This window comes from Esox lucius, chromosome 4 (genome assembly GCF_011004845.1).
Source record: "Esox lucius isolate fEsoLuc1 chromosome 4, fEsoLuc1.pri, whole genome shotgun sequence".
Classification (NCBI taxonomy): Eukaryota; Metazoa; Chordata; class Actinopteri; order Esociformes; family Esocidae; genus Esox; species Esox lucius.
In genome coordinates this window covers 13,006,803-13,019,618 of record NC_047572.1, presented here as the reverse complement: position 1 = coordinate 13,019,618, position 12,816 = coordinate 13,006,803, and the positions used below count along the sequence as shown (strand labels likewise).

General features: G+C 41.6%; 1 protein-coding gene across 3 annotated transcripts in view; it reads right to left on the bottom strand.

Moving 5' to 3' along the window:
* The window catches only part of sh3rf2 (SH3 domain containing ring finger 2), a 42,935-nt gene that overhangs the window by 18,640 nt on the left and 11,479 nt on the right, over window positions 1-12,816 (bottom strand). The gene's annotated exons all lie outside the window — the stretch shown is intronic.

The window sequence follows — 12,816 nt, the reverse complement described above, 5'->3', positions numbered from 1 at the left end:
AAGAAAATGTTACCAAGACAACCTAATCTTTAAAACAAAATTTTAAAGAAACAAATGCTCAATCCAGACAGCCCAACCTAAGCAGGAATAGATAATTTACAGCATACTAGTAGTTGTAAACTGCAAACACTTCGTAAACATTTCACAAATTGTAAACACTTTCTGATGAACTCAAAATATCTTCAGTAGTCTGTGGACTTAGGGAGCCCATGGGTTACACCTGACTCAGAGGCTACTTTCAGGACAAGGAGCCTTCAGATTAACATGACATTTCCGTAACTCATGCTATGCCCATAACTGGGGTGTTTCCTTGTTGTCCTATTACTTAGTTTTGATCTGCTGACAGATTTAAACCTAAACATAGACCAGCCTGTGTTATCATGATCCCACTGGTTAAACCTAAACATAGACCAGCCTGTGTTGTCATGATCCCATGGGGTTAAACCTAAACATAGACCAGCCTGTGTTGTCATGATCCCACTGGTTAAACCTAAACACAGACCAGCCTGTGTTGTCATGATCCCACTGGTTAAACCTAAACATAGACCAGCCTGTGTTATCATGATCCCATGGTGTTAAACCTAAACATAGACCAGCCTGTGTTGTCATGATCCCACTGGTTAAACCTAAACATAGACCAGCCTGTGTTGTCATGATCCCACTGGTTAAACCTAAACATAGACCAGCCTGTGTTATCATGATCCCATGGTGTTAAACCTAAACATAGACCAGCCTGTGTTGTCATGATCCCATGGTGTTAAACCTAAACATAGACCAGCCTGTGTTATCATGATCCCACTGGTTAAACCTAAACTTAGACCAGCCTGTGTTGTCATGATCCCATGGGGTTTAACCTAAACATAGACCACTGCAGCCTGCGTTGTCATGAAAAAGCAATGTAAAAATTAAGAACAACATCAATAATCCTATGCAGGCTATGGAATAGAGAGATAACCTCAACTGTGACACAGTCCATTGCAACTTTAATTATGGCCTTGACCCATAATATCCCCAATGATGTAAAAAGTGCTCTTCAAAGCACAATGTCTAATCACCCATGCTAGGCCTGTTGGATATTTGAGCGATGCCACTTCACACAATTTCCAGCCAGGCTCCATCGTTGCATTTGTGGTTAACATTTTTGTGAAATATGTGGACATACTGCGTGCTGTCCTTTGTTACAACCATTTATTGCGGTAGAGAAATAAATGATAAAAAATGTGAAAGGTAAACTTCATAGCAGTCAATTTAATGTTAGGGTTAGAATTTGATGTTAGGGTTATGGACAATGGACTGGACCCAGCAGTTGTCTGGTGAAGGTGTAGTGACAATCAATTCAAATCATTAAATGCTACAATTGTTTATACAAATACCTAAAAAAAGGGAAATATTGTTTTGATTAATTGAATACGAAGATAATAATCTGTAGAAAACAACCTACAGATGTGCTCATAAGTTTGCATACCTTGGCAGAAATTGTAAACATTTTGATTTTGAAAATATGACTGATCATTCAAAAATATGGTATTTTAACCTCATAAGACCTGAGCTTTGATAATGTATGCATTCTTTATTTCCCTTAGCTATTTGGGATTCTAATAAGGACAATAAGGTCCTCTAATAAGGACAATAGGTTTAAGTCAAGCAGAAAGAAGTACATGGTGCAGGAAGCCTAAAACAGTGTCCTCATATGTGGACACAGGGTCTCAGGAGATTAATTAAGGATAGTGATCATATGCAGCCATTTATTATCAGCTGTTTGGCTCCTTTTTAAATCATAATGATAACAGAAATCACCCAAATGGCCCTGATCAAAAGTTTACATACCCTTGAATGTTTGGCCTTGTTACAGACACAAGGTGACACACACAGGTGAAAATGGCAATTAAAGGTGAATTTCGCACACCTGTGACTTTTTAAATTGCAATTAGTGTCTGTGTATAAATAGTTAATGAGTTTGTTAGCTCTCACGTGGATACACTGAGCAAGCTAGATACTGATCCATGGGGAGCAGAAAAGAACTGTCAAAAGACTTGTGTAACAAGGTAATGGAACTTTATAAAGATGGAAAAGGATATAAAAAGATATCCAAAGTCTTGCAAATGCCAGTCAGTACTGTTCAATCACTTATTAAGAAGTGGAAAATTCAGAGCTCTCTTGATACCAAGCCAATGTCAGGTTGACCAAGAAATATTTAAGCCAAAACTGCCAGAAGAATTGTTCGGGATACAAAGAAAAACCCACAGGTAACCTCAGGAGAAATACAGGCTGCTCTGGAAAAAGAGTGTTTGGTTGTTTCAAGGAGCACAATACGACGATACTTGAACAAAAATTTGCTGTGTGGTCAAGTTGCCATAAAGAAGCCTTTACTGCGCCAATGCCACAAAAAAGCCCAGTAACAATATGCCCAATAACACCTTGACACGCCTCACAGCTTCTGGCACACTATAATTTGGAGTGACAAGACCAAAATAGAGCTTTATGGTCACAACCATAAGCGCTATGTTTGGAGAGGGGCCAACAAGGCCTATAGTGATCAGAATACCATTTCCACTGTGAAGCATGTTGGTGGCTCACTGATGTTTTGGGTGTGTGTGAGCTCTTAAGGCACATGCAATTTTGTGAAAATTTATGGCAAGATGAATGCAGCATGTTATCAGAAAATACTGGCAGACAATTTGTATTCTTCTGCATGAAAGCTGCGCATGGGACGGTCTTGGAATTTCCAGCATGACAATGACCTTACGCACAAGGCCAAGTGCTTACAGCAGAAAAAATGTGAAGGTTCTGGAGTGGCCATTAAAGTCTCCTGACCTTAATATCATCAAGCCACTCTGGGGAGATGTAAAATGTGCAGTTCATGCAAGACGACCAAAGACTCTGCATGACCTGGAGGCATTTTGCCAAGCCAAATGGGCAGCTATACCACCTGTAAGATAACGGGGGCCTCATAGACAACTATTACAAAAGACTGTATTAAGAACTAAGGGTATGCAGACTTTTGAACAAGGGTCAGTTCATATTAAAAATTGTTGCTATGTTTTGTTTTATGATTGTGCCATTCTGTTATGACCTACAGTTGAATGTGAATCCCGAAAGAAATCAAAGAAGTGTTTTGCCTGCTCACTCATGTTTTCTTTACAAATGGTACATATATTACCAATTCTCCAAGGGTATGCAAACTTTGGAGCTCAACTGTATGTCAAAAACTACAGCCAGTTTCCAATAAAGTACGTAAAATGCAAATAAAAACAGAATGTAATGATGTGCAAATCCTTTAATGGGTGACAGGTCTGGTCTGCAGCCTGTTTGCTATGGAGCCATGCTGTTGTAATACGTGCAGAATGCGGTTTGGCATTGTCTTGCTGAAATAAGCAAGGCCTACCCTGTAAAAAATGTTGTCTGGATGGCAGCATATGTTGCTCCAAAACCTGTTTATATTGCTCAGCATTAATGGCGCCTTCACAGATGTGCAAGTCACCCATGCCAGGTGCACTAATGCAGATCCTGGCTTTTTAAAAGTGCGCTGATAACAAGCTGGATGGTCCCTGTGCTCTTTAGCTCAGAAGACACGGCATCCATGACTCCCAAAAATAATTTCAAATTTTGATTTGTCAGACCACAGGAGAGCTTTCCACTTTGCCTCAGTCAATCAATAAATCAAATTTATTTATAAAGCCCTTTTTTACAACAGCAGTTGTCACAAAGTGCTTTACAGAGACACCCGGCCTTAAACCCCAAGGAGCAAACAACAGTAGTGTTGAATTTCAGTGGCTAGGAAAAACTCCCTAAGGTTGAATTTTAGGAAGAAACCTAGAGAGGACCCAGGCTCAGAGGGGTGACCAGTCCTCTTCTGGCTGTGCCGGGTGAGATATTAAGAGTCCAATTGGAATAATAAATACATTTCTCTGGGCTAAATCCAGAGTCTATTTGAATTTTGACTAGGTCAGAAGTATGACCAGGTGAACAAGGACAGGGACAGCAACGGGCCCCCCAAACCAGGTAATCCGCAGGTGTGGACCAGGACCTCATCTCCTCCTAAAATTTAAAACGGGAGGAGACTGAGAAAAGTTAGAAGTACATCCCTCATATCCCCCAGCACAATAATATAGCAGTGTAACACCTTGGAACTGAGACGGGGGGGTCCGGTGACACTGTGGACACTGTGCCCAACAGGCAGGAAATCAATCCAACCACATTGCCAGGCATCAACCAAAGGGACACGCACCAACCGCAACACCCCTGAATGAGGGCCGAGTATTGCTAGCAGCGTACAGCCCAATTGCAGAAGTGCGCAACAGAGAGTCAACAACAAGCCAGTGACTCTTCCCCCGAAAGGCATTGGAGGGAGGGCCTCAGTCCATCATAAATGAGCTTGGGCCCAGAAAAGGCGGCGGCGGTTCTGGATCTTGTCTATATCTGGTTTCTTCTCTGCATGGTAGAGTTTTATCTAGCATTTCTGGATGCAGAGACGTACTGTGTTCACATATAATGGTTTTCGGAAGTGTTCCTGAGCCCATGCCCGTGATGTCCACTACCAAATCATGACAGTTTTTAATGCAGTGCCGTCTGAGGGCTCAAAGATCATGGCCATCCAACATCGTTTTTCGGCCTTGTCCCTTGTTCAATCTTATAATGATATTATGTACCACAGATGATGAGATCCCCAAACTCTTTGTAATTTTACTTTGAGAAACGTTATTCTTAAATTGTTGCACTATTTGCCCATAGAGCCTTTCACAGAGTGGTGAACCCCTCCCCATCTTTACTTCTGAAAGACTCATCCTCTCCAGGATGCTCTTTAAATACCCAATCATGTTACTGACCTGTTGACAATGAACCTAAAATTCCACCAGGTTCTTTTTAGTTTTCCAGACTTTTAAATTTTCCAGTCTTTTGTTGCCCCTGTCCCAGCTTTTTTGAAATGTGTTGCTGGCATCAAATTCATAGTCGGCATATATTGTTCAACAAACAAGAACATTTCTCAGTTTCAACATCTGATATGTTGTCTTCGTACTCTTTTATATAGGTTTTGAATGATTTGCACATCATTGCATTCTGTTTTTCTTTACATTTTACCCAGCGTCCCAATATATTGTAAAAGATCATACTTTGCAAAACGTTTTTCATTAAATATCAACAGAAATGCATTTTCATGATGCATGTATGGTATCTGTCCATCTTAACTGTCACAGACACTGACTGGGAAGAATGTACTGACATTTTCCACATCATGAAATGATCAACACATTTCTGTTGATTTTAATTGCATAAACAGTTTCAAAGTATTTTTTGTGTTATTTTTTGCCTTTATCAATGAATGTTGGAATTTAGCTCAAAAATACATATCCAAATAGACTGTAAATGTGTTTTTAGGATAGTTTGAGTATCCTATTTTAAATTGTTATTAAACTAGGTGGCAATTCTAACAAAGTCTTCTGTGATGGTTTTATGAACACGTCATTTGGTTTACTAATATTTCTGACCTGAAAATAAATAAACAATAATAATAATAATAATGATTGACAGAGCTCAAGAGCCTCAAGATTGCCAACCCCTGTCTCAAATTATAAATATGATTATTGGAATTTCTCTGTCGAACCCCTTATTTAAATGCTGCATGGGCGTGCCAGTTGTTGGATAGACCAAGTTGCACTTCCCTCAACTATTTAAACGAGAAGCAGCCGCTGCGGAACGAACAAATCCCAGAGTCCCTCATCTTGTTAACAGAAACCAGATATATTCAGGGGATCCTTCATTCGTTAATCCCACTTTCTGGAATCCCTCCCAGGGGTAAACGCTAATCTCCCAGTGGGCGTTGTCATTTTTGTCATACTCTATGATGCTAATGGCATGGTGCCATCCATGACTACATGATGCTAAACACTGTTATTAAAGTGGTAATGTGGACCTCATTTGGTTTGAAGCGTAAGAACTCACATGTGTGTGCTGTGCCTAATACCTATACCCTTTTCTCCGCTATCGTCTGCAGAGTGCACTGCTTTTAACCACAGATCCATATGACCCTGGTCCACTGCAGTGCACAATGTAGGGAATAGGGTGGCGTTTGGGACACAATCTCTCCCATTCAGTAGCTATAATCAGACACAGGTCACGTCTTGGAGTTGTGATTTTGAATGAGAAAGAATGTTTTTTAGAATGTTTTTTCTCTAGGTGTTCCATCATCCAGGGAATTTGGTAGATATACAGCTTAATGACCGGATATAAAGCATGCATAAAATATATTGGAACACAGCATAAGCCACGGTAAGATTTGTAGAATGGCGGGCAGTGTGTAAGTGTAAAATGATCGTTGTCCTACTGGGACTGCCCAAAGCATAGATGTAAATAATGATCCTCAACATTTTCACAAGATGTCAGTTCCATTAGTTTTTCTAGTGAATTGCCCATTTATGCTCTTACCAAAAGGGGACCTAAATGTACAGTATCAAAATCCTGAGACATTTGTAAATCAATTACAGCGGCTTTGGAAAGTATGGACCCACACATGGAGAAGATAAATACTGTCGCAAACACACCATAAATCCCTAAACACTACAGTAAATACTGCAGCAAACACACTAGAAACCGTTATATACACTGTAGTAAATAGCATAGCAAACACACTAGAAACCCTTATATACACTGTAGTAAATAGCATAGCAAACACACTAGAAATACTTATATACACTGTAGTAAATAACACAGCAAACACACTAGAAATACTTATATACACTGTAGTAAATAACACAGCAAACACACTAAAAACCCTTATATACACTGTAGTAAATAACACAGCAAACACACTAGAAACCCTTATATACACTGTAGTAAATAACACAGCAAACACACTAGAAGCCCTTATATACACGGTAGTAAATAGCATAGCAAACACACTAGAAAGTGTTATTTACTCTTATATACACGGTAGTAAAAGCATAGAAAACACACTAGAAACCCTTATATACACTGTAGTAAATAGCATAGCAAACACACTAGAACCCCTTACATACACTGTAGTAAATAACACAGCAAACACACTAGAAACTCTTAAAACACTGTAGTAAATTACACAACAAACACACAAAAAACCCATTATATAAACTGTAGTAAATACTGTGGAAACGCTGTCGTAAAAACTGTAGAAACGCTGTCGTAAATACTCTAGAAACACTGTAGTAGGTGCCCAGTTTATTAGGTACAACCATCTATTACAGTGAATGAACAAAACAAGGAACCCCGAGTGCATATTCCTGATACACCCTAGTGCACTACTTTTACCACAGACCAGTGGGGCTCCTGTTCCCTATTTATTGCACTGTGCTTGCAGTATTGCATAGGGAATAGAAGCCCATTTGGGAGGTTACCAATGCGTCATAGTTTCAGACATGGGAGAGACGGGAGAAATAGTGAACAGAACGTTGCCAGCAGCAGAATCTAGAACTGGCTGTTCTAACCAGGATGTCAACAACACTTCACTTCAGACTCTCAGCCTGTTCTGTCAAGCACTGTGTTCTGCATACAAGAGAGAGAATATTTTTTCCATGCCAATAGCTCCTTTGAATTGAAAGCAAGAAAATATGAGAGGGGAAAGGGAGAAAATTACAGAGAGGGAGAAAGATAAGCAATAGAGGCAGACAAACCACGACATTGGAGTGAAAATGTATGTACTATCCCACTGCAATTTCTATGATAGCGACTCTTTAAATATCTTATGACGTTTTGTTTGTAGATGTTGTCCAGAGCTTTTTTATTATTTCATCCCGTAGTTATAAAAGTGGTACTGTCTACTACACCATTCAATTGTGTAGGTGAAAAACAAAATTCACCTCACCATTGTTGTATTATTAATGTTTTCTACAATCTGTTATGAATTTGACTCTGGAATACTTCTTCAAGGGTATTTGTTTCTTAGTTAGTCCCGTTCACACACATTAAACACAGATAATTTGACCATGCCTTGAATTATATGCATTCTTGATTAATTAAAGTTACACAAAGGCAATCTCAGCAACCAATCCTGCAATTTTTTTTTATTCCAAAGACATACAAATCGGAGGTCAAAAGACGCTTCCTCTTATTAATATAATTAGCTCCTTAAATACCTACACCTGACGCAAAGGCTTGCTTCGTAAAGTTGTAAACATACAGCCTTTATTTGAATATCAATCTGGCTGTCAGCATGTTTTCTCAGAAACAGCTCCCTTTGATCCGATGTGCACACTAGAGCGGCTAGTAAGAGACAGCTGATAGCAACAGCAGCTAGTTAGCTAGCTACTGAAGAAACAGTGTTATGTGGGTTGCACTGGTAAGCAGTATCCATTACACTACTCCCTTTCTATCAATTTGACATTCGTTAGCTGGCTCAGCTACATGCCTCTGGTCTATAAAATCCACTATATATGGATCTTAGTTTCCGTTTGGGTCTCTGTGTGTCAAAATAAAGAATTATTAAAGAGTTTTGTGGTAGTAGAATTTGCGACAGCTCTTGTAACTTTAACATTGTTTTACACATCAAATATGCTTCTGAACGTTTGAAAAAAAATCAAAGACCTTTGTGTGCATTGAATTTGGAAAAGCTCATGTTACTTAAGGCTTGGTACGTAGCTGGCAACAATGCAATCCACCCAAAAACAATGACCACAAACTGCAGTGATAAGTGAATAGATAATGAACTAAACAAGCTAGATTGTGCGACGCAACAGATAATACACAGACAGGGTAAAGTGCCGCATCTGCATGTTTTCCGCCTATCGCCGAGCTTGGACAGCACGAATCATTCCCATTGCAAATGTAAACAGCAAAGTATATTAGTATTGTTTTGTCAGCGTCATGACAGACCACTACTGTGAATAGGCTGTTATTTAGCCACATCTCATCTCTCCTCCTAACCTATACACTCACACTCCCTCCTCCCTCCTCACACTACCCTCTTATTCCCCCCATCTCCTGCCTCCCTCTCTCTCTCCTCCTCCTCCTCTCTCTCCTCCTCCTCCTCCTCCTCTCCAGGTTCACATTTCAGACCCACTCTGTTACCATGGTAGATGCACAACTATGTGCCAGTCCAGACACTAGAACCTGGTAGAGCATTCCTACTTGTCCTACTTATCACCAGTTGTTAAGACTTCACACCCAGACATTAACCCCTGTCATGTTGTTTATGTGTGCACAATCTATAAGTAGTGTCGCTGTCATGTCTCAGTTAGCCTTGAAATTCCAGTATTGAAAGCAAGTGGTTTGGATGACACGAGGCACATACACGATCAGCCGTTAAATATATGACCACTGACAGGTGAATAGAAAAACACTGATAATCTCGTTATCATGGCACCTGTCAGTGGCTGGGATATATTAGGCCGCAAGTGAACATGCTGTCCTCAAAGTTGATGTGTTAGAAGCAGGAAAAATGGACAAGCGTAAAGGATCTGAGCGACTTTGAGGGCCAAACTGTCATGGCTAGACGACTGGGTCAGAGCATCTCCAAAACTGCAGCCCTTGTGGGGAGTTCCCGGTCTGCAGTGGTCAGTACCTATTAAAAATGGTCCAAGGAAGGAAAAGTGGTGAACCGGCGACAGGGTCACGGATGGCCAAGGCTCATTGATGCACGTGGGGAGCGAAATCTGGCCCGTGTGGTCCGATCCAAAAGACGAGCTACTGTAGCTCAAATTGCTGATAAAGTTAATGCTGGTACTGATAGAAAGGACAGAACACATAGTGCATCACAGTTTGTTGTGTATGGGGCTGCATAGCTGCAGAGCAGTCAGCGTGCCCATGCTGACCTTTGTACCACTACCGAAAGTGCCAACAATGGGCACCTGAGCATCAGAACTGAACCACGGAGCAATGGAAGAAGGTGGCCTGGTCTGATGAATCACGTTTCTTTTACTTGACGTGTATGACCAGGAGCGTGTGCATCGCATTCCTGGAGAACACATGGCACCAGGATGCACAATGAAAAGGAGGCAAGCCAGCAGATGCAGTGTGATGCTTTGGGCAATGTTCTGCTGGGAAACCTTGGGTCCTGCCTTTCATGTGGTTGTTATTTTGACACGTACCACCTACCTGAGCATTGTTGCAGACCATGTGCATCCTTCCATGGCAACATTATTCCCTGATGGCATTGGCCTCTTTCAGCAGGATAATGTGCCCTGTCACAAAGCAAAAATGGTTCAGGAATGGTTTGAGGAACACAACAACAAGTTCAAAGTGTTGACTTGGCCTCCAAATTCCCCAGATTTCAATCCAATCAAGCATCTGTGGGATGTGCTGGACAAATAGGTCCGATCCATGGAGGCCCCACCTCACAACTTACAGAACTTAAAGGATCGGTTGCTAACGTCTTGGTGCCAGATACCACAGCATACCTTCAGAGGTCTATTGGAGTTCATGGCTCGACGGGTCAGGGCTGTTTTGGCGGCAAAAGGGGGACCCACACAATATTAGGCAGGTTCATAAAGTCATGGCTCATCGGTGTATCTTACAGTGGTTCCCAACCTTTTTAAGTACGCCCTCATGTTAATTTCACTAATAAGCCTATGGTGTCATGAGTGTTGTCAAGTACCCCATGTGGAGAGGCCAAGAACCACTGATATAGTACACAATTTCCAGGGACCTGTTTCGGCTCAACAGCATCCCTTGTACCATCAGTGGCCAAATGTCCCAGAATGGGTCTTTAGCAGAACAACAAGTAAACACTTAACAATATGTGAGCTGTTAGCAACCGCTAAACTGTTACTAACAGTTTGCCTTCAGTGGTCTGTGTGCATTAGCCAAGCTCCTCTGTCATTCTTTGTCATGCCAAACATGGCTGGCACTCACTTGATACAGATCAGTCTAAGTAATGGGTGGGCAAACTAGTATTTCCCATCAACCACAGACAGCCTCATAGGATTTCAACTGGCCGTGTTCACGTGTTGGTAGCGATAACAGACAAGTTCACTGCTGGACCAGAGGCTTTCTAAATATAGCAGACAGACCACAAGAGGAGCTTGACCAATGGGCGGCCTAGCCCAGCCCCAGCTCTGACACCAAGGGCAGCCTAGAGACTCTCCTTTCTTGACCGGCGAAGGGAGGGCAGGGGGATGCAGACTCGGCTTGTCTGCTATTATTGGCACAGCGATGTGAAAGAAACTGTTACCTGGTCACTGAAGAGGAAGGAGCTCTCAGGCAGATGGGGGGAGGGGAATGGGTGGGGTAAGAGAGAACGAGAGACGGGGAAAAAACAGACAGGGAAAGGGGGAGAGCGAGAGGGAAAAATGAGACGAGAGGGAGAGAGAAAGACATAGAAGTGGAGGGAGAGATAGAAGGAGATACAGTGGGGAGAACAAGTATTTGATACACTGCCGATTTTGCAGATTTTCCTACTTACAAAGCATGTAGAGGTCTGTAATTTTTATCATAGGTACACTTCAACTGTGAGAGACGGAATCTAAAACAAAAATCCAGAAAATCACATTGTATAATTTTTAAATAATGAATTAGCATTTTATTGCATGACATAAGTATTTGATCACCTACCAACCTGTAAGAATTCTGTCTCTCACAGACCTGTTAGTTTTTCTTTAAGAAGCCCTCCTGTTCTCCACTCATTACCTGTATTAACTGCACCTGTTTGAACTTGTTACCTGTATAAAAGACACCTGTCCACACACTCAATCAAACAGACTCCAACCTCTCATGGATTAAAATCAAGCCAGCGCATGTCCAGGCCCATCTGAAGTTTGCCAATGATCATCTGGATGATCCAGAGGAGGAATGGGAGAAGGCCATGTGGTCTGATGAGACAAAAAATTGAGCTTTTGGTCTAAACTCCACTCGCCGTGATTGGAGGAAGAAGAAGGTTGAGTACAACCCCAAGAACACCATCCCAACTGTGAAGCATGGGGGTGGCAACATCATTCTTTGGGGATGCTTTTCTGCAAAGGGGACAGGATGACTGCACCGTATTGAGGGGAGAATGGATGGGGCAATGTATCGCGAGATCTTGGCCAACAACCTCCTTCCCTTAGTAAGAGCATTGAAGATGGGTCGTGGCTGGGTCTTCCAGCATGACAACGAAACCTGGTCAAGAACTACAGGAAACATATGATCTCTGTAATTGCACTGTAAGGTTTCTGTACCAAATATTAAGTTCTGCTTTTCTGATGTATCAAATACTTATGTCATGCAATAAAATGCAAATTAATTACTTAAAAATCATACAATGTAATTTTCTGTATTTTCGTTTTAGATTCCACCACTCACAGTTGAAGTGTACCTATGATAAAAATGACAGACTTCTACATGCTTTGTAAGTGGGAAAACCTGCAAAATTGGCAGTGTATCAAATACTTGTTCTCCCCACTGTAGATGGAGGGATGAGGGGTTCCGTTATATAACTGACTCTACAGTGACTCACCATCGTCATCATCATAATTATGCGAGGGATCAACTGGAAGACACAGGGGCGCTCCGCCCACCCCCCCCGCTTCATTTCCTCTTCCGCCTCTTCCCCCTCTACTCTTTATCCCCGCATGAGAGCATGAGTCTACTCTTGTGCTTATAACTTCTCTCTCTCCTTGTGTAATTGCAGGGTACAGCAGTGACGGTTCAATTAAATCCAACTCATTATCTCCTCGGGGTGGGTCAGCTGGCAACAGTTACTGGGTAGAAGTAGGCTGGTTTCAAGTTAAGTCTCTCTGCAGAGGCGTTTCGGTGTTGACACAGCTGACACAGAACCGGCTACCAAATCAACCTGCTTTGAAATGGCTATGACCGTAGAGCGCGCAATGCTGTTTACTGTATCACTCGGGCTAAAGGTATAGGGTGCAGTTTTTC